Source organism: Camellia sinensis, chromosome 7, assembly GCF_055761805.1.
Source record: "Camellia sinensis isolate YWXY chromosome 7, ASM5576180v1, whole genome shotgun sequence".
NCBI classification, from domain to species: Eukaryota; Viridiplantae; Streptophyta; class Magnoliopsida; order Ericales; family Theaceae; genus Camellia; species Camellia sinensis.
In genome coordinates this window covers 89,088,010-89,110,609 of record NC_138967.1, presented here as the reverse complement: position 1 = coordinate 89,110,609, position 22,600 = coordinate 89,088,010, and the positions used below count along the sequence as shown (strand labels likewise).

The window sequence follows — 22,600 nt, the reverse complement described above, 5'->3', positions numbered from 1 at the left end:
CCACATGTCCTTCTGCATGTACTGTGTACTATCTGTTTGCCTCCGCAACTACCTTTTTGAGCCTCAACAAGTGTAGTTGCGACGGAGTGTTTGGCGCTGCAACTCCCTCTTGAGCCTCAGGAAATGCAGTTGCGACGAGAGCGTTTGCCGCTGCACTTGCCTTCTCAGCTCGAACCTCAGCAAGTGCACTTGCAGCGATAAACGTTGCTACTGCACTTGCCTTCTCAGTTCTACTTGGCCACTACATGCATTCTCAAGACTCCATTAGTCTGCTATCGACAATGTTCGTGCTCACCGCAATGAAGCCTTCACCATTAGCCACCTAACCACAAACTCCCCAACTTCTCCGGGCGAAGGCCACAGCCAAGCCTGCTATCAGCCTTGCTGTTCCTTAGGACCAAGCCCAAGGAGCTTCCTTAGTCCTGCCTGTGCAACTAAGGCAGGTCTATGACCTGGGTAATGGAAAGGGAGTCCCTTATGCTAGGGCTACCCTGCTCCCATCTTCGCGGGATCGTCGCGGTAAACTGGTACCCTGGGCCTGCTATCAACTCCAATCAGTAAGTCTTAGGGCCTACTATCAGCCCTTGGCTAGTAATGCCTTGAGGCCTGCTATCAGCACCAGGCATTACCCTCTCCTTGCAGAGGGGAAGCTTTTCCCAGAGGCTGCTATCACCTCGGCAGGATGTTCCCTCCGCAAGTTGGTTGCGGCGGCAGTAGTTGCTGCGGTAGTCATTTCCCGTGGCAAGTTCAAATGGCATTACCGACAATATTAGAGATGGCGGCGCCGACAAAGTGCCTCTGCAACTTGGGCGCCTCTGCAACTTAGTTGCTTCGGTTCTCTTCTTCCCTCAGCAACTCCAGGTGGCGACGGAACCGAGAATACTTGGAATGGCGACGCTAAGACAAAGTGCCTCCGCAACTTGGTCGCCGCAACTGTCGCATCTGCAATTCCCTCATCAACTTTGGATGGCGGCGGAGCTGAAGATATTAGGAATGGCGGCGCTGAGGCAAAGTACCTCGGCAACTTTCAAGCTGCATGTATTCCCTCTGCAACTTGACCGTCGCATGTGTTCCCGCTGCAACTTGACTTGGTCATTTTCCTTCGAGGAGTCTGTTTGGACCCTTGGCGGGTCGGACATACTCCGGCCCACTGTTGGCCCACTTCCCTTGGACTTTAGCCCATGCTTCTTTTTCATTCCTGGTCGCCTCTTTGGGACAACCTCAGTACTTAGGCCCATACTTAATTTGGGATTTAATTTCTGACCCTCTAAAAAAACAGAACGTAGTGGCTAGAAGTAGTGCTGAAGCTGAATTTAGATCAATGGCTCATGGAATTTGTAAAGCTTTGTGGATCGAGAGATTATTGGAAGACTTAAAAATTCCAAGAACATCACTAATGGAAGTTTACTGTAACAAGAAGGCACCAAATGCAATTGCTCATAATCTGGTTCTTCACAATAGAACTAAGCATGTTGAAGTCGACAAGCACTTTATCAACGAAAAGATTGAGAAGGAATTGATCTACATGTCTTATATACCCACTGTGGAGCAGATTGCAGATGTTCTTACAAAGGAACTACACAAGAGGCAGTTCGACCACCTAATCTACAAGTTGGCCATGGAAGACATATTCAAGCCAACTTGAGGGGGAGTGTTGGAAATGGGAAGAAAATAATTCTGCCAAGATATGGCTGAATTCTTTAGGATATCACAGCTGTAAATATCTAGATTTAGTCAATACTATAGAGCAGGAAAGTTTATATTTAGTATTAGAATTAGAATTAGTAACTAAATAGTAGCTAATCAGTCCTCAGAATCAGTAGCCAATCAATCCCTTATTTTATGCCATGTATCTCCATTAATAGAGGTGCCGTGTGTACATTGTTTAAATATGAGAATAAGAAATATTATTCTTTCTAGCTTTCATTCAAAATAATAAAATCCAGTTTTCCAACTAGTACCAAGCATGTAGATTTTGAATTTCAGAACAAATTTAATGAAGGCATTTCAAAATGGCCTATTTGACTGATCAATAAATTAATAGAAGGAAAATAACACGGTGCAGCTGTTAATAGAGTAAGTAGAACTTCAATTGGCGAACAATAATGCAAGACCCCAAATGTTCTAGCAAACACTCACATGGGTGTTGGTCCCACACCCATGTGAGCGGTAGATTTTTTGGTAAATTTTTGCGTATCCCTAGGCATTTTGCTCATTGGTGAAATATGGCAAGAGATGAAAACCACAAAAGAAAGACACAAAAAGGAGCATAATGTAACTACAAGGGAATCCTGGAAAACAAACTCACTTTGTAAGTCAACGAGAGATGGAAATAAGCTGAACAAATGATCCAAGAGACATCAATGCTGGAAGCACATTTAGAAACGATTTTTCTGATCTGCATCAAAAAAGAAAACAGAAAAAAAATATATGTATGAAAGTCAGTAATGCCCTTCACTGCAGATTAAGTCCACAGTATCTCTGAAAGCATTCTTTTAGATCCTCCTTTTTGAAATTAAACATATGTGTGTAGTTGTCAAAATTTCCATTAAGCTCAATTAGTTTCAATACGAAATTACTATACCATATTTTGTTCCAACAAGGTTAGGAAGGCGCATAATAACTTTAAACATACAAAATAAGGTGTGGCATCACATAAGCAACGAAATTTATTTCTGAAGTAGCATTGACAAGACAAAAATAAAATAAAACTACAATTATGAATACCAATATATATGAAGGGTCTTGCTAAAAAGTGCCCTGGGACACGAAAAGTAGACCAAAAAATAAATTTGAAAACACAAGGCACTTCTTATTAAATGCAATGCAGTTTTTATTGAAATTAATGCACTTCTTTTAACTGTTTGACCTATTTTCAAGACACTTCCTTATTTCAATCCCAATATTCAGCACTTTTAACATTTGTCATATACACATATCAAGTTATAAGGACACAACAATTGCACGAATTATAACTAAGATCATTTCAATAAAATAAATGAAATATATCTTTTAAGAACAGAACCAAAAAGATGACACAAGGAACTTACTTCTCTACATTTCATGAGCTTTAGCATTAATGGGAAAAACTACAAATGCAAGACTGATGTTAGAGGAGGATAAGTTACCAAAATATTTGATATACATGTTTCATATTTCTTCTTTTCTACTTCTAAATCTGAAAATTCAGTCAAATAAAGAAACTAAATCCTATGCAAAGAATCATGCCAATCTCAAATCATACCTGAGGGAGTAATGTCGGGAAATTAGTTAGAAGTTTTCTCTTGTTAAGATTTCAAAAGTCAGTGTAGCAGCAACAACACGGTCTAAAAATTCACTGCAATCAAACATTGGAAGAGTAATTTTCAAATATGATTTATCATATGATATGCATAAATAGAGAATAATTGTTAGATGAAATCATAATTTCATTTTTTCCCCACAAATAAACTATTGTGAAAGGACTACAAACTAAACCATCTTTACCGGCTCAAACATGAATGAATGAAGGTCCTCCTACTGCAATCAGCATCATGTAGAACCACCTCTCCAAAATAAAGAAAAAATAGATGAATTTCCTGAGTAAAACTGTAGAATAAAAGAACAATGCTTACATTAGCACATATGTAAGCATAATGATGAGGGGAAGAACTAGGAGAGAGGTAAATATCAAGCACCAAAAATACTTCAACATTCCAAATAAATAGTAATTACAAGTTAATAACACCTGCAATCAATTTATGGTCATTTTTTTCCATGTTTTGTTTGGTTCTGCTTTGAATGAGAACCATCATGGCTCGAGCTGTGACAACTTCTTAAGCTAGACAAGGTCTCTTCTTTTTTTATAACAAAACAACTAACTCATTGCAGCAAGCAAACATATAAATTCTTCTCAAAGAAAGTATTTTCTCCCCCCAACCTAAACGATGCATTGTCCTCAATGTAAAAAACAAAATCACAAAGGTTATGAGATTACCTTAAATAATGAACCATGCCTATATATATATATATATATATTTTTTTTTTTTTTTTGAGCGTCAACAAAAAATTTATTAAAAAAGAAAAGATGAACCATGAACCTGCATGGGATTATTGCCAAAAACAGAGGGGAAAAAAATTACAAACGAAAAACTAACAACTCCTAAAAGTAACATTGCTTTTATTATTATGTTTATGGGTCTCGATAAATAGGGCCTTTCAATTCAATGGACTCCTCTCCTCTTCAGGTGGGAAATTCTCCAAAACTGGTTTAAGACGTTGGCCAGTCACTTTAAAAACATTACCATTCTTGGGATTTTCAATCTCAACGGCCCCATGAGAAAAAACAGTTTTAACTATGAAAGGGCCGGTCCATCTAGATCTCAATTTACCAAGAAACAAATGTAGTCTAGTTTTATACAAAAGAACCTTTTGTGAAGGATTAACAATTCCTTCGAGTACGAACAATATAAACATTAAAAACATATCATATACAATGACACGGGGAGGACTAGTCAATCAACTAGATGCCCTTTTTTCTTCCAAAACAGCACACCTTTTCTGCTCCCTTATCAACAAAAGTATGCAATCCTGCCTTTAGGCAATAGAAATATTATCCTTTATTCGATGAAAAGCTACAAACACAAGACCGTTGCGAGTAAAAAGGTATACATCTTATGTAGAGGGGTAGAAAATTAAGATAAAAATTACCATCTTGTTGCGCTGAATTCGAGCAGCCCAAGCACCCTTGGCAACATTGCGGTCAGATCTAGTGTTCTTGCTATTATCTAAGTCACCCAATATATATTACATAAAAGGAACAAATAAGGAACAAAAGATGAGTAGTAATTAAAAGGAAAAATAAATAAATATTTGAAGAGCAAAATCAAAATATAAAAGGACTGGAGGTACAATGAAATCTTGTCTAACCTTTGATAGAGATTCTGTGGATGTTATGAGATGATTTCAAAGCAAACCGAGTCTTATGGGCCTGGTTGAGCAATTTATATTGTTGATGGCTCAAGTGTAGTTTTTCTAAAAATTTAAATTAAATACATTAAATCACAATTAAATATAAATTGAGAGAATGAATATAATATCCAAAATTCCTAGAATAACTACGTAATTTTAAGCATTCATCACACCTCCCAACCAGCTTTAATTTTAGAACCTAGCAACTAAGGCGACTAAAATAAAATCAAAAAGAAAAATAAAAGCAACTACTCTAAACCACTTCCGCAAGAAATCACGATTGAATTTAGCACATGCAACAAGCCCTTAATCCAGTAGATTACCCCTCATGGACGAGTTAAAGTCTCGTGTTTCCAAAGATGTTACCCACAAACATCCAAAAATTTCTTTACTAAAACGACTTCTTTCATTCTCATGCCAAGGTTAAAGAACCAGTCATGAATTTCACAACCTCAACAAGATAATCAATCAAAGTTCAAAAGACTAGCAGCAAGTAAAGATATTGCATGACTTTCAAAATTTGGAGTGTGTGAAAAAAGTTCAACCAACACAAACACAACCTTAGCCTTAAAGTGAAATATAACCCAAATCTCTTTCTGAAACATGCTTCGACTCAAATCTCACCAGTTATTGCACTCAACAAATAAATCACTCAGAATATGGTGCAAAAATTGCTCTCAATATATGCGAGTAGAACAATGTAAATCAAAGGCAAAATATCCCGCATACTAATTTTTTTGAAAAACGCTAATATGAAAAAATAAATAAATAGTCTCATGAATGGAATATCAAATACTGAGAAATAAAATTTCTAGAAATGTTACCCACAAACGTCAAAAAATTTCTTTACTCGAAGGATTTCTTTCGTTCTCATGCTAAAGTTCAAGAACAAGTCATGAATTTCACAACCTTAACAAGATAACCAATCAAAGTTCAAGACACTAGCAGCAAGTAAAGATATCTCATGACATTCAGAATTTGGCGTGTGTGAAAAAGTTTAGCCAACAGATATACAACCTTAGCCTTAAAGTGAAATATAACCCAAATCTCTTTCTGAAACATGCTTCGACTCAAATCTCACCAGTTATTGCACTCAACAAATAAATCACTCAGAATATGGTGTAAAAATTACTCTCAATATATGCGAGTAGAATACTGTAAATCAAAGGCAAAATATCCCGCATACTAATTTTTTGGAAAAACGCTATAATGAAAGAATAAATAAATAGTCTCATGAATGGAATATCAAATACTGAGAATTAAAATTACCACACCATCACCCCAATCCATCATGTCCACTTGTAAACTATACCACACTCAAGATCAAATAGGACTTTCATTTGGTTGTAATGCTTGGGTTGAGGAATTAAGAAAAAATAATAAAAAGCCAAAGGTGAATAAAAAAAAGGACGTCTGAGAGACAATTGGCATAAAAATAAACACAATTAGAGCATTATTCCAAATGCCTTGCTCTTTCTATTACTTTTCTTTTTGTCTTTTTCAACTTCCTCCTCCTGCTTTTTTTTTTCTTTTTGTTTTTTTTTTCCCTTCGTTGAACACAATTTATTTCTTCTTCTTTTTTTCAGCTTTTCTCCTTTTTTTTTCTTTTTTTTTTTTTCAAACAAATTTGCCATTGTCAAACTCAAATAATCCCAACATATCTACAAAAGTAAAAAGAAAGTATGGGTTGAGGGGTTAAACAAAGAAAGGCTAACATAAAAGGCTCAAATTGGTTTCTAATGGGTCGTGAAGTAATAATAAAAGAAAGAAAAATAAATAAAAGGCTCAAAGAAACAAAGATGGCCTAAAATCATCTCTCAAGAATTAGTATGGTCCTTCAACTTTCATGATCTCAAGGGAATAAAAGTGTCATAACAAATTGATTTATTCTCAGCATTCAACCAAAATGAAGAAATAATGAGACTAAACAACAAATTAATGTCCTTCCAAAGAAAATTAAGAGTAGATGTATAGTAACCCTCCAATAAATGATTGGCACAAAACTCACAGGGTTAAAAGTCTCCACTATCATTCTTCAAGATTTTCAAGTCATATCCACTTATCAACTAAAAATCATATTCATGTGGCTAAAGTGCAATGCAATTATTTCCAAATACGAACACATGAAATACTTTAACAAAGTAGCTAGCATATCAAACTTCAACACAATTTCTCAAGTTAAAGCAATAAAATACTACAAGTATGCCGAATCACTCAATGCATAGAACAATACATTACCATGCACACCTTTTTTCTTTTTTTAAACAAAACAACTAACTCATTGTAGCAAGCAAACATATAAATTCTTCCCAAAATAAGTATTTTCTCCCCCCAACCTAAACGATGCATCATCCTCGAGGGAGTAAAAAGTGTGATAACAAATTGATTTGTTCTCAGCATTCAACCAAAAATGAAAAAATAATGAGACTAAACAACAAATTAATGCGCTTCCAAAGAAAAATTAAGAGTAGATGTATAATGACCCTCCAATAAATGATTGGCACAAAACTCACAGGGTTAAAAGTCTCCACTATCATTCCTCAAGATTTTCAAGTCATACCCGCTTATCAACTAAAAATCATATTCATGTGGCTGAAGTGCAGTGCAATGATTTCCAAATATGAACACACGGAATACTTTAACAAAGTAGCTAGCATATGAAACTTCAAAACAATTCTCAAGTTAAAGCAATTAAATACCACAAGTATGCCCAATCACTCAATGTATAGAACAAAAGAATACCATGAGCACTAAATTTTTATTTTTTTTAAACAAAATAACTAACTCATAGCTGCAAGCAAATATATAAATTCTTCTCAAAATAAGTATTTTCTCCCCCCAAACTAAATGCATTGTCCTGAATGTAAAAAATAAAATCAAAAAGTTAAGGAGATTACCTTAAATAATTAACCATGTCTATATGTGCCATTGCCTGCAAGGGTTAGCGCCAAAAACATAACGGAAAAAAAATACAAACGAAAAACTAACAACTCCTAAAAGTAACATTATTTTGAATAACATGCACAAACCGAATCATTGGAAATTTTGATCAATTATTTTGAACAACTTTTTGAATGGAGTAAAGGAAGTTGGAATCGTCGATCTCTAATTATCTAAAAACTACGAAAAGGGTGTTCTTGGTTTCTATAACGCGCCACAACAAATGAAACACAAAATTCCAACAAAATCTCCACAAAAGAAGAGATAAAATTGCATAAGATAATACATGTATTAGCAGTTCACTCTTTGCATGTTTTTTTCCACATGAAACTATTAACAAAGTTTTTTTTCCCACTTTTCCTTACATTTCTTTTTCCCTTCTCATACAAGATCCACCGGATGCTTATCATGAAATATAGCCCAAATTATTGGAAAGGAATTTCCAAACCTCACACATATGTTGGAACACTATAGCAATCGCAATCAAATACATCACAAGATCAATATAAATAAATTATATATTACATATATATATAACACCACGTATATCAGTATAACCAATTACCCTATTTTTGTTTCATCATAGAGTAGTTGAAAAAGGCGTCATTTCAATACATTATGCAAACAAAAACCTAAGAACTACTCAATTCTCAATTCAACAGCACACCCAATTTTCAAACAACACAATTCAAATAATTTTGGTTGAAACTCATATTAAATTGTATGAATCGAATCATGCATCATACAATTCTAACACCATACTAGTTGGAACCTGTAAAAGCGGTGTCAATAGAATTATTTTGATCAGTTACTCATGAAATACAATATCCATTTCCAAGGAATTCTAGCAATGTAAGTGAATTTATTCTTCAGTGATAACTGAGATTAGAAATTACATGGTTGTCGACTCTACTAGCTGGTGACCAGATCAGGTTGACGATATACAGGCACCCCCATCACCTTCTATCTCCATGCCCATGTCAGCTTCCCAAGAATCACACTCTGCATCACAACATCAAAAAGGATAAATGAAAAAAATAAAAACTAAAAAAAACTAGGGCCCAATTTAGTCTCCATTTCCAAGCAATGGTAGCAACATAAGTAAAGGAATTCTTGAGTGATAACTAAGATTACATAGTTGTTGACTCACTGCTCAGTTGAGGAATTCTTTAGTCTTCATCACTTGTGTTACTACTCGCTGCTCAATTGCCATTGAATAAAAAAAGGTCTACATTAATCGCCCAAAAAACACATGGATTTATTATATATAGCCCAACAGACATTAATTATGTAGCAACTACCACCAAAAAACTACTAAGTGAATTTTTAGACCATGTTGTTGTAGAAGCTACACTAAAATTTCGAAATCTTAACAAGAGAAAACTTCTAACTAATTTCCCTACATTACTCCCTCAGGTATGATTTGAGATTGGCATGATTCTTTGCTTAGGATTTAGTTTCTTTATTTGACTGAATTTTGAGATTTAGAAGTAGAAAAGAAGAAATATGAAACATGGATATCAAATTTTTTGGTAACTTATCCTCCTGTAACATCAGTCTTGCATTTGTAGTTTTCTCCTTTATTGCTAAAGCTCCTGAAATGTAGAGAAGCAAGTTCCTCATGTCATCTTTTTGTTCTGTTCTTACTAGATATATGTAATTTATTTTATTGGAATGGTCTGAGTTATAATTCGTGTAATTGTGGTGTCCTCGAGATATTTGTATATGACAAATGCTAAAAGTGCTGGATATTAGGATTGAAATAAATAAGTGTCTTGAAAATAGGTCAAACAGTTAAAAGAAGTGCATTAATTTCAATAAAAACTGCATTGAATTTAATAAAAAGTGTCTTGTGTTTTCAAATTTATTTTTTGGTCTACTTTTCGTGTCCTCGAGGCACTTGTTAACAAGACCCTTCATATATTGGTATTCATAATTGTAGTTTTATTTTTATTTTCGTCCTGTCAATGCTACTTTAGAAATAAATTTTGTTCCTTATGTGATGCCACATCTTATTTTGTATGTTTAAAGTTATTATGCACCTTCCCGACCTTGTTGGAACAAAATATGGTATAGTAATTTCGTACTGAAACTAATTGAGCTTAATGGAGATTTTGGCAACTAAACACATATGTTTAATTTCAAAAAGGAGGAACTAAAAGAATCCTTATAGCCTGGTGTCAAGAGAAAATTGAGAAACTAATTGGCATGAGTAGTATTTTATTTTTGAGTTACGACTTATGTCTACAAATTGACTTTCCTACTTAACAAAAAAAATAAAAATAGAATCATCTTTACCGACTCAAACATGAATGAATGAAGGTCCCCATACTAGGATCAACATCATGTAGAACCACCTCTCCAAAATAAAGAAAAAATAGACGAATTTCATGAGTAAAACTATAGAATAGAAGAACAATGGTTACATCATCACATATGTAAGCATAATGATGAGGGGAAGAACTAGGAGAGAGGCAAATATCAAGCACCAAAAATACTTCAGCATTCCAAATAAATAGTAACTACAAGTTAGTAACACCTGCAATCAATTCATGGTCATTTTTTTCCAAGTTTTATTTATTTCTTGTTTGGTTGAAGGGCTATTTTTTATAAAATTAAACTTCTAAATAACTGAAAATCTCGGCGGTTGCCTCGCCCTCAATCTCCATCAACATCTCCAAATTACATGGACTACACTAACAGGAATTGCAATGTATGTAGAACTCTGAACGTGAAGTAAAAGCAAAATTAAATAAGATGAGACAAAAACAATACACATTTTTTAACAATGGAAAAGTGGGGGCATGCATATAGGAGTCCCCCCCCCCCCCAAAAAAAAAAAAAAAAAAAAAAAGAAGCAACAACATTATTTAATGGGAACTGCATTTTTATAACTAAAATCTATGGCGGTAGTGATGGAAAATTATTTGTACATCCACAAGCAAAAATGTAGGCAAGTTGCAGCCTGCCATGACACAATATACATTGAATGCTTTGATTTTCAAGCTTTTCCAATAAAAGCCTCAGAGTAATACCAAAACAAAACTTGTCTCAATTCTACTAAAATAACTTTTTTACCTCATAAGAGAAAATTTGGTCTATAAACAGAGTAGAAGTTTTCACTGTAAGTAGGGGAACCAATGCACATATTAAAGCTGAAACACATATTAAAGCTAAAACAGAACATGAATTTCAAAATTACTATACAGAGTGAAAATATTGTGACATGCATCAAGAATAGAGTCAAAGTGAAAATATTGACATCATGCAATGCTATAGCAAAATACACATCAAGAGAGAGAGGAGAGATAGTGACAGTGGTGATTAAGAGTTTGATGAGGGTGTGTGGTCATAAAGCAATCAATGGATAGAGAAATCAATACCAGTAAAAGAAGACCACTCTTTGAGATTGCGAAATCAAAGCCACTGAGCATTGAAAAATCTTGTTAAGTTGCAGATAAACCCTAGCTCTGAAATCTTCAACACACTTCATGAAGCTTGTTCACCTGATCATATTGAAATCACATAAACAAAAATAATCACAAGAATAATCAAGCAATTTTATACAAATTTCAATTAATCTCAAGCAATTTGAAGCAAAATTTAAGCAATTCTCCATCATCAGAAAGACGATTTCAGAAAAATAAATAACTAGATTTCAAGATGCATGATGGATTTCAGACGATCTCACACTTCTTCTTCTTCTTCTACTTCGGCTTAGGCTTTTAGTGTGGTTTAGGGGGTTTCTGCTGATTCGTCTAAGGGTTTTTTTGTGCTTCGTCTTCATGTTCTCCATCAGAAAGACGATTTGAATGAGTCAATTTCAAAGGTTTTGGGTTTCTTAGATGGATAGAAGCTAGAGAGATCGAAAGGGTTTAGGTTTACGGAGAGAGAGAGCAGCGATGAAAGATAATAGAGAGAGAGAAAGAGAGAGGCGTCAATAAACTAAGGAATGAAAAGAGAGAGGAGACCGTTATAAAACCCTAATTTTGAAGCGGCGGAAGATTAGCGAGAGAGAGGGGCCTAGAAACAAAGGAGGGAAAAGAGAGTGAAAGTTGTGAAACCCTAATTTTTAACACGTTACCTTGGGGGTAAGTGGAAGCAAGCTTCAACCAACCAAGCTACCTTAAAATGTTGATATGGAACTGAAATTAATAATTTATATACTAGTGTATGCACGTGCCTAAAAGCACGGTATAAATATTGTTGAGATCAAAATGTAGTTATAATTTATATGTATCATGCTAAAATTTGTAAAATCTGTAACTTTTTTTGATAAAAATACTAAAAAAATATAAAGAAATATTCATCTTATGGATTAAAATATAATTAATCTAATTTGTTGCACAAAAAAAAAAAATTGAGGTCAAAATATAAATAGATGGTCCGTTTGGTTTGGATTTTCAAATAATTTTATAATTAAAGTTTGGTTGTATATTTTGAAAATAATTTTTACAAATTTGAAATTCAAAACTTAATTGGTTTACAGCTTTCAAAAATAATTTTTAAAATTTTCAATCTGTATTTTATTACTTTTAGTCAACTTTTTAAATATTTTAATCAACATTTTTTACTTTTTTAGATCCATTCAATCTAAATACACTTAAAAATTATAAAATTTAGAGTAATGTTATAAAATTTACACTTAAAAATTTTAAAATAATTTTTACAAATTTAAAATAAAATTTTATAATTTTGCACGATTTATGTATTTTTATGTATTTTAAGTATTTGAACTCAAATTATAGTAAATAATACATTTTAATTATTTTTTTATATTTTATAAAAATAAATACTAACAAACACAAAAACATAATTTGTTTCCAAGAGAGTGAGGCAACGGTGGCGGTGGCCGCGACGGACAACAAAACACACTTTGTGTCCAAGAGCCACAACAGCCCAAAAAAACAAAAAACAAAAAAAACTCTTCACCCCAACCCACCCATCGATCCTTTCTCGCTCATCTCACTTTTTCAAATTTCAAATTTTAAAACACACACTCACTCTCTCTCTCTCTCCCCTCAAAACACACTTTGCTACCCCAAGAAGAAGAGGCCAAATCTATAAAGGACAAAAAAATAATCCTGCCATATTAAGTGTTTGAGATGTGAGAGAGAGAGAGAGAGAGAGAGAGAGAGAGCGAAGAGTATTTGGGCGGGAATCAAGTGTTTGGTACATTTGAAAGGATTGATCTTAACCATTGATATACACTTAGAATTAATTTAGACCATTAAAAATCATTTTGAACATTTTTAAAAATCATCCTGCCATATTATATAGATTTACCTTTGCCATTGTCACTATGTCAGGCACAATGCCTTGGGTCTCAAATCCCCAAAAATGGCTCCCAGTGTGAGCAAACCTAGATTGAACCTCATCGGCAATACAAAGCCCTCCTGCTTTCAATAATTCCACCCACTCCCTGCCATTTTAGAGAGTAGTTCAAATTAGACAGTAACTCGGAAAAGGTTGTATTAATAGAAAAATGATATTCTCACACAATTTTCGTACAGAATTTAAGACAAAAATAATGTGACAATGACACTCTTGCAATTATGAACCATAGTGATGGGCATTTGACTATCAATGAAGGGATATAAATGCGACACATCATTTTGCATAAATTTTTAGGGTGCAAATGACTGGGAAGAGGTTGTATTTAAAGTTTCACGTATGGTCCACTGAGATGAATAATTTTTAGGGTGCAAATGACTGGGAAAGTCAGCTCTGGGGTAATATTTTTTTTTTGTCAAGGAAAGAATTTTTATTTATAAAAAAGAAAAAGAAAAAAAAAAAGAAGCGATTTTTACTCTTTGTCCATTCAGATGATCAGGCTCTGAATTCATGTATAGAAAACAGTAACATGAATCCCTATGTATGTATATGATAGTAATCAAATTAATTGATTCAGAGAGAAAAAAACCAATACATGACATTAACATTTACAAGCAGCAGATACATTTAATTACAAACAGATTAATTAATACACACATCTGCTTATGTAAGAAATTTCTGTTTTTATGCTTTGATTTCACATACTTAAAAAATAAAAATAAAAACAGAAATATTGAAGAAGAAGAAAAGATACAGAATACACAAAGATGACATAGAGATCTTGTTGAGTAACATCTAAGATCTGTTTTGTTTTGTTGAAATGGATTGGAGAGAAGAATCAGGTGGCAGTGTAGATGTGGAGATGGAGGAGGACGATGAGGATGGAGTAGAGGACGAAGAAGAGAAGAGTGTGAATAGCGATGGACTTGCCGTTGGTGTTGAGGCTCCCGAATTCGACAAGGTGGTTCTTACCAGGTATCTGGAACAGCAACCCCAGTGTAAACACCACGAACAACACCACTGCTACTAGCACAGGCCCCCAGTCCGCCATTGAAATTTACAGACAGACAGACACAGATTATCACCAACTGAACTAACAACGACTTGGATTGGAGCTGAAGAAGAAGACTACTAGTTACGTCTGTGGACGTGAGGAGACTTACGTCTGTTCTAATCCAAATTCGAATTGACCAAACCTAACCCAACCCAACCCAACCCAACATTTTTTTTAATTAAAAAAATTCATAAATTATAATGATAATATTAAACTTTAAATAAATACAACCTATACTAATAATAATTAATTGATATAAAGAAACTTTTACAAACTGCTAACTTAATTAAATGTGTAGGTTGCTAACTCATCAATATTTTTTGTTTACAAGATTTTTGTTAAAGAAATATAAATTTAAGGATGTTCATGATGACAATAAAAATGAACAAGCTTCTATGTCCCTGGCAACAATTATAAGAAAATCCTCCATTTAACCTGTAAGTCTGTATTGGCCACGGAATTCTAATAAAAACAGAAAATCAAACCCCAAATTACAAACCCACATCACACCAATCAACAAAATGAAATGAAGAAGAAGAACAGAGAGAAGGAAAAAAAAAAAACAAATAAGCAACTCTAAAAATGTATGTATTCATGAAATAAAGGAGAAGAACAGGGAGAGAAGGGAAAAAATATCAAACCCACATCACACCAATCAACAAAATGCACAATAAAGAACTGCAGGAAGCCCGAAATTCGGGTAAAATACCTCTCTTCTTGAAGACGAGAGTGGGGTTTAGCCAAATCAGTCAAAAACAAAAACAGAGAGAGAAGGGGTGAAAAGACTCAATCGATCTTACCTTGCGAGAGCACCGTCGGTAGCGAAGGGAGCCGAATTGAGCAGCGTAGCGAAGAGCCTGCAGAAGATTGTCTGTTCGGCACCGAAACAACGGGACCATCGAGCGGTGAACACGGACAGGGTGCAGAATCGGAAACCCTAGAGAGAGAGTGAGGGCTTGATGAGAGAGAGTAGGAGTGCAAAGATGATCGTCTCAATCGGGAGGAGATTTTAGGGTTTTGGAAGGCGAATTTGTGGGGGGTTTGGATCGGAGCGAGGGGATGGAGAAGGGAATGTTGGCGGAGAGTCGACGCCATGAGAGAGAGATTAGAGAGAGATTAGGGATAAGGATGATTTTCAGAGAGATAGAGTGTGAACACAACACCCATCTCATCTCTCTCTCAACTAGAACACATTGAGAGAGTACGTGGAGAGAGAGTTAAGAGACGTTAAGAGACGTTTGGCAGACGTGGGAGAAAGAGTAGAGAGTGTTTGGGGGGAAAAAAATTAATCTCAATCGTGGATATTGATTAAAAATTATTTCAGTCATTCAAATAAAATGTAATATATTTTCAAAAATTGTTCAAATAAATACATTTTAACATATTTTCAAAAGCTGTTATGTCTTATAATATAGGTATTAGTTTTATCTTTATGATTTTGTATATATATAAGTTGTTTTCAATTTTTTTTTAAATAAATTTTTATTTTCTCATCTCACTCATCACTTTTAGCCACCACTCACCACAACTATCAATGAATGGCGAGTTCTGACCAAACTCCGACAACTCTCTAGCAAATGGGTGATCGCCGTTGTGATTTTCAATTATCAATTGGTATTCTTCAGGTCATCTCATATTCTTCGACATCGTCCAACTACTAAATTCAACAAATAAGTTTGACTACCCATTACTAACAGACACCACATATGTTCGCCCTTCATTTCTGTCCATTAAATTTGGCAACTAATCATCGCATTGTTAATTTTTTTATTTAAACCCTCTCATTCTATTTCAATGCGATGTTCAAAATTTTTAATGTAAATTTAAAATTATTTTATTTAAGCCTTTCAACTTCATAATCAAGTTTGCGTAATCTAATTTATAATTAAGGCCTTACACTTTTTTTGTCTTTAACATTTTTTTAAATTTATACATAAAAAAATTACTTTTTCAGTTAAAATAATTTAAAAATAAAAGAAAGTTGAAAATATTGAAAGCAAAAATAAATAAATAAGTAAGATAAAAAATAAATAAATAATAAAAACTGTATATTTTTAATCTTTGATGAAGTCCCTTTCATTCACTTTCTGCTCTTATTAATTTTTTTTTTCCTTTTTTATCTTTTTGTTCGTTATGGGGATATAAACTGAAGCAACGTAACTTTGAATAAATCACAAAAGTGAAATGATTTATTTATCGAATTTGTTGTCACTCGAATCGTTTGAATTTGTGCCAGCTGGACAATTGGTTTCACATTCGTCTACCGCAGTTGTCATCATGTCATCTAGATGACTAGTGTGAACAAATTCATGCAATTCAAACGACACCAAATTAGATGAATGTAACATTCCTGGTCACGAAAATGGGTCAGGGATTTGTAGGGCGGGAAAAACCGAACCCCATTAGAGGCGAGACGGTGGAATAAAAATGGTCTTCTGTGAAAACTCACATTTTATTATTTTTAAAAGAAGATAAATAAATAAATTAATTAATTTTATTCAGAGTCTATCTGAAATATGTATTAGTGTAAAAGTTAGTTTTAAATTAATCCAATTCAATCACTAACAAAAAAAAAAAAAATAATAATAATAATAATAATAATAAATAAATAAATAAATAATAATAATTTTGTGGGTGTTTAATATTTGTTATTTATAAATTATTTTATTAAGGATTTATTTTAGAATTGGAAATTGAACATTCAAATAGCCTAAGGAGGTGAAATTGATAAGTTAAATCAGTTTAATTTCAAGTATTGGACCCTATGAAAGTGTAATTAAATATTCGATTCAGTTTAATAAAACTAAGGTTTGATCAATTGGGTCCGAATTGGAGTTAATTGAGTTGTGAGGTTTGATAATTTAGATTATTATGAACTAAATTTATTTATGAGGTGCTCAATTGAATATGTAATTTATAGATGAAGATTTTGAGTTTGATCTGAAATTGAAGGCCTTAAAGGTTTGAGAAACCAAAATTGATGAGCTCAATAAGTTTAATTTGATATTTGGAGCCTTTTGGGAGTTTGATTTGAAATCTGATTCAGAATGATAAAATTAAACAAAATTAATTGGGAAGTCAAATTAGACCAATTAAATTATGTGGGATTTGTGATTATGTTTGATTAATTTAATTATGTGTTAATCAAGATTTATTAAAATTAAGTGTTGCTCAATTAAATTAAGAAAAAATATAAATTGAATTATGTAAGAGTCTAGAAGTGAGAGTGTTTATGGGTGTGGGTGTATTGAGAAATCTGCTGTGGGTGTGCATGTGAGTGATGTGCTGGAGCCTCAATGGAATGTGTTAGTGTCCATGTGCACACGTGGTGTGTAATGGAAGAATGAGGTGTATGTATTGTGCATTGTGCTGAGAGCATTTCCAAAAAAAAAAAAAAATTGGTTTAAGAGTTGAGACATTGTAGAGAGAGAGATTTCAAAGCTTAGAATTCATATGCTGGAAATGGTAAATAAAGGCTAAGGAAATAGCTTGGGAAAGTGAAGAATTGAAGAGGAGTTAAAGATTTGGTCAAGGATTCATTAATTGAAGATTTTAGTAAGAAAACCCTCTCAACCCTCTCATTTCTTTTTATTAGTGAAACTTTTAGATTACTTCCTTGTGATTGAAATGACTACTCATAAATAGAAATTTTATATATATGTGTAGGAATTTTGAGATCAAAATAATCTGTTTTGAATCTGCCAGCACGTTACCCGAATTTTTAGATAATTTTATACTCAGAATTTCGAGATGATTTCTTCTACAAAGTTGTTGATAATGATGTCTAGTTTATCCAGAAATTTTTGGAAACAATTTTTGAGCTTTCTACGAATTTATACAAAATTTTAACTAAATCTGAAACTGTGATGAAAATAGTCTATTTTGAATCTGCCAGAATGTTACTCGAATTTTTAGACAATTTTATACTCAGAATTTCGAGATAATTTCTTCTACAAAGTTGTTGATAATGATGTCTAGTTTATCCAGAAATTTTTGGAAACAATTTTTGAGCTTTCTACGAATTTATACAAAATTTTAACTAAATCTGAAACTGTGATGAAAATAGTCTATTTTGAATCTGCCAGAATGTTACTCGAATTTTTAGAAAATTTTATACTCAAAATTTCGAGATGATTTATTCTACAAAGTTGTTGATAATGATGTCTAGTTCGTCCAGGAAGTTTGGTAACAATTTTTGAGCTTTCTACGAATTTATACAAATTTCTAACTAAATCTGAAATTGTGAGACAGATTTTACCATGTATTTGAAAATTTATTTAAAATTCTATACTAAGCCAAATCTGGTCATTTCTAACTAAAAGATGAAATTTGAGAAGTCTAGTTTCATGATAAATTTTTAGATTATGGGTTTGATCTATAAATTTAAGCATGGAATTAATGTAAGGAAATGTGACAAATCTGTGTCATAAACACCCTTGGAATTTGTTTAGAATTATTTATAAGTTATTTTGGAAAATGCTTTCTGAAAAATAATCATAACATGTTTATTGAGTATCCTGTAGATTGATATGAATTTTAGAGTTGTATAAGTAATGTATTTATAATTTTATTTGCAAGATATATACTCTGGAAATTTTTTTGGACAGGATAAAATCACCACTTTAATATTATGCTAGTCTAATTTTGTAAATCAAAAATTTGTGCATGTGTGTATTTATGGTTTAATTCTTGTATCTAAGTTATTATTTCATACCATGGTTTAAATAAATTGTTTATTTAAATTCTGTACTTTTATTTAGTATTGTGTGACACATGCAATATTTTATGATTGGAAATTTTAATGAGTTGGTATAACATTACTTGTGATTAAAAATTTGGAATTATTTGTGATTAATATCAAAATTAACTGAAATGATTAACGGCATATACAAAGTTAACAATTGACGGTTAATACCAGTTGTTTGGGGTGAGTCTTGGTTTAAAGACTGTACGGAATTAAGGGTTGACGGTTAACACCGGTTGTTCAGGGTGAGCCCTGGTTTTGAGAATTCTCACGTAAATGGTGTTGCGAAACTCTAAGATGGCACGGGACTTATTTGACCCATTTTCGGTATTCGGTTTTGGAATAAGGGTGGATGTGCAGGTGGCACACAGGGAGGTTACTTACCCCTGGCAGACCGTTTCCTTGGGGCAGACCACGGATGCCACTACTTGAGTATATAACTCCGGACGTGGGCATCCCTGGTAGTTACGGTTGGTAACACTTAAATATTTGACCAAGGGAGGGTTTCAAATTAACCGTTGCCATGCTTAGTGGTTGGTAAGTTAAATCTCTTTGGTGAGATTTCGAGTGTCACCTAATTTATAAAAATTTCTGAAATTATTCTAATGGTTGTAATTTCTGTGTATAATTATATTGTTAGCTCATGGTTAGAATATTATTATTTTTCTCTTAAAAAGAATGGTAGGTTGGTTACGTTTTCTTACTGTGTTGCAAAACTCATGGCATATATTTTGTTGCCCTGGCGTTTCATGCCAGATTATGTCGAAGAAGGGACTGAGGCTGAAATTGGAGCTGCTGCCAATATCGAACCTTGGCTAACTTAGAGTCAAGATTTTATCAAAATAAAATCCTGTTATCCCTTGTATTAGGATTTAACTATGTTGTGACGTTGTGTGTGAACTTGTAGTTTTATTTTGTTGTTGGACTTTGATTATGTAAGAACTTAAAAGTTCCTAATTAGTAGTTCAAATTTTATCTAGCAAGTTATTGTTATTTAAATCTTATGACGTTAAAAAAAAAATTTGGGGCTGTGACATCTTCGTTAGGGATGAGGAATGGAAACAGAGAGTGTAAAACTCACCCTTCTTGTCTCGTTGCCATTCCTATTTATAACTTCTCCAACTGGTCGGGGTAGGAGTTGGGCATTGGCCAGGTCGGACCGGACCAAAATTTTAGCTGTTGAGCTGATCTAATCAATTTAAGTCAAATCTAAAATTAATAGTATAATATAATTTTGAATTCCAATTATTATATATATATATATATTTTAAATGTGAGCGAACTAATTTTTATGAAATAAAAATTGTATTAAAAAGTCATCCAATCTAACGTTCCAACATACATAAAAATATATAATAATATTTCACTTATTACAAATCCTTTAATAATTAAAATATTATGTACTATAATATTATGCATTGAAGCATGAGGATGAGCATAGCTCGCTTTCGGAGAGTTGAGATACAGGTTTGTAAAATTAATTTAAATTGAATAGATTACAATTGTCCTTTTTTTTTTTGGTTATGACAAATGCAAATTAAATAGGTTATGATTATTGAATCGATATAATTTTTATATGTTTACGAAATAAAAAAATGAAATGTCCAACATACTTAATAGTTCGAATTATCAAAACGATATCGATGATAGACATCACAACACTAAACAGCGCTCTTCAGTTCAAATTATGGACCAAAAAGAATTTCCTCATATAAAATAACTACGTTAGTGATCGGGTTTTTTGTTTCTCTCTCTAATTTAAGAGTGGCTCGGAGAGAATTCCTTCATATTAAATAACCACATTAGTGATTGTGTTTCTTTTTTCTTTTTTTTTCTCTCTCTCTAATTTAAGAGGTTTCATAGGGCATAGGGAATCGAATTAAAAGGAAGATCCGTTCCAATTTAAAATTTGGATTAGAGAGCATTGTTTTGGCCCATGAGGCCTACCACATGCCCCGTTTAGATAAGCTGAATCGTTCATTTTATCAAGCACTTTGTGTATTTCATCTACACAAGTCCATTTGATAACTATAACTTATTTAATTTTTGTTTTTTCACCAACAAAATTGACGATAATTGCGTTATTATCCGACATGACTGCAACACTTATTTTGAAGTGTCGATACTTCATAGCACCTAAGTCTTTGCAACAACTTTCTAAAAGTTCTTATTGACCGGTATCCGGTTTCGATCGAATAAACTTTACCATTGCCAAAAACTTTACAATGCATAAGGTTCATTCTATCTTTTGATGATTATCGATTTTTATATTTTCTTCTTATTATGTGTTTTTTATTGACATTTTTCATTTTATTTACATACTTTTATTGCTTAAGAGTTTTGTGGTCCAAACATTACAATGCATACATATGATATTAGGATAGTTAATTATTATTATTTATTTTATTTTGTTTTTATCAAACTAAACTAAGCCTTGTATTTCAAACCGATCCAACCCAATAATTTGTCTGTGTATTGTCCCCTACAGCCATTGATCCCAACCACGTCGATTTTTGTTATATGTTCTTCTTATTATGTGTTTTTTATTGACATTTTTTATTTTTATTTACATACTTTTATTGTTTGAGAGTTCTCCCGTCCAAACATTACAATGCATACATATGATATTATAATAGTTTAATTTTATTTTATTTTATCAAACTAGACTAAGCCTTGTATTTCAAACTGTTCCAACCCAATAATTTGCCTTTGTATTGTCCCCCACAACCACTGATCCCAACTACCCAATTCTGCTAAATTTAATGTCATTTTTCATTAAGTTTAGTAATTAAAATGCTTTTTTTTTTTGTTGTTAATTTTACTTAGGAAAAATAGATAAATGATTTGGATTGAAAACTAATCAAAATATTAAGGTTTAAATTGATCAAATTAAAAATTCAAGATTCATTTTGTTATAAGGATCATTTTTTTTTTCTTTTGGATAATTTCTCCTAACTAATATTGTTGGAATGAAATAAAATAGAACGATCAATTTATTTTATATATTATAAATATTCATTATTGACTAAAAAATAATTATTACGAAACAAGATTCAATACAAAATTAAGAGACATTTATTTTAATTAAAGAGACAACACTATATTTTAAAATTAAAAAATTGGAGAGATATGTGTAATGCCCTCAAAATAAATCCATAAATCATACATTCATGACATGCTTAGACATAAGAGAATAAAGCATAATTACATTTCATCAGAGTATTCATTACAAAATATATTACATGTTGACAATAGGGCTGCTCGCGGGTCGGTGTTGGTCGGGTGCGGGCCAAAACCGACCCGACCCTCACTTATGTGGTTGGGGAAAAATGGACCCGCAATTGCCCGCGATGCGGTTCGCGATTTGTGCGAGCGGGTGCGGTTCGGTTTGCGGTTTAGTTTTTTTTTTTTTTTTTAACTTAAGCAAATTTGACATTTTTTGTTACTTTCTAAACACTTTTTTTTTTTTTTTTTTTTATAGAAGAGTTATAAATTAAATTACAAGATATACAATTCATGATCATAATAAATAGTCCACATGTTAGATAAGATGATATAGAACCATGCTTGAAGATAGT

At 32.8% G+C, this 22,600-nt stretch overlaps 1 protein-coding gene and 1 long non-coding RNA gene across 6 annotated transcripts in view; one reads left to right on the top strand and one right to left on the bottom strand.

Annotated features, from left to right (window-relative positions):
• Positions 1 to 22,600, bottom strand: part of LOC114318999 (uncharacterized) — a 109,843-nt gene that overhangs the window by 71,261 nt on the left and 15,982 nt on the right. For 2 of the 5 annotated variants that reach the window (XM_082878544.1, XM_082878550.1), the window contains exons 1-8: positions 15,079 to 15,445; positions 13,177 to 13,312; positions 11,274 to 11,396; positions 4,909 to 8,892; positions 4,690 to 4,766; positions 3,487 to 3,588; positions 3,245 to 3,337; positions 2,309 to 2,398 (exon numbers count right to left, since the gene is read on the bottom strand). The exons of 1 other annotated variant lie outside the window; for it this stretch is intronic. The gene's annotated coding sequence lies outside the window, so the exon portion shown is untranslated. Of the gene's footprint in view, positions 1 to 2,308; positions 2,399 to 3,244; positions 3,338 to 3,486; positions 3,589 to 4,689; positions 4,767 to 4,908; positions 8,893 to 11,273; positions 11,397 to 13,176; positions 13,313 to 15,078; positions 15,446 to 22,600 lie in introns of those variants that run through there. 2 more of the 5 variants (XM_082878553.1, XM_082878556.1) reach the window with 2 other exon arrangements.
• LOC145794704 (uncharacterized) lies at positions 17,434 to 20,001 on the top strand. Its single transcript, XR_014334630.1, has 2 exons — positions 17,434 to 17,833; positions 19,779 to 20,001. It is a non-coding gene; the product is annotated as an uncharacterized LOC145794704 (long non-coding RNA).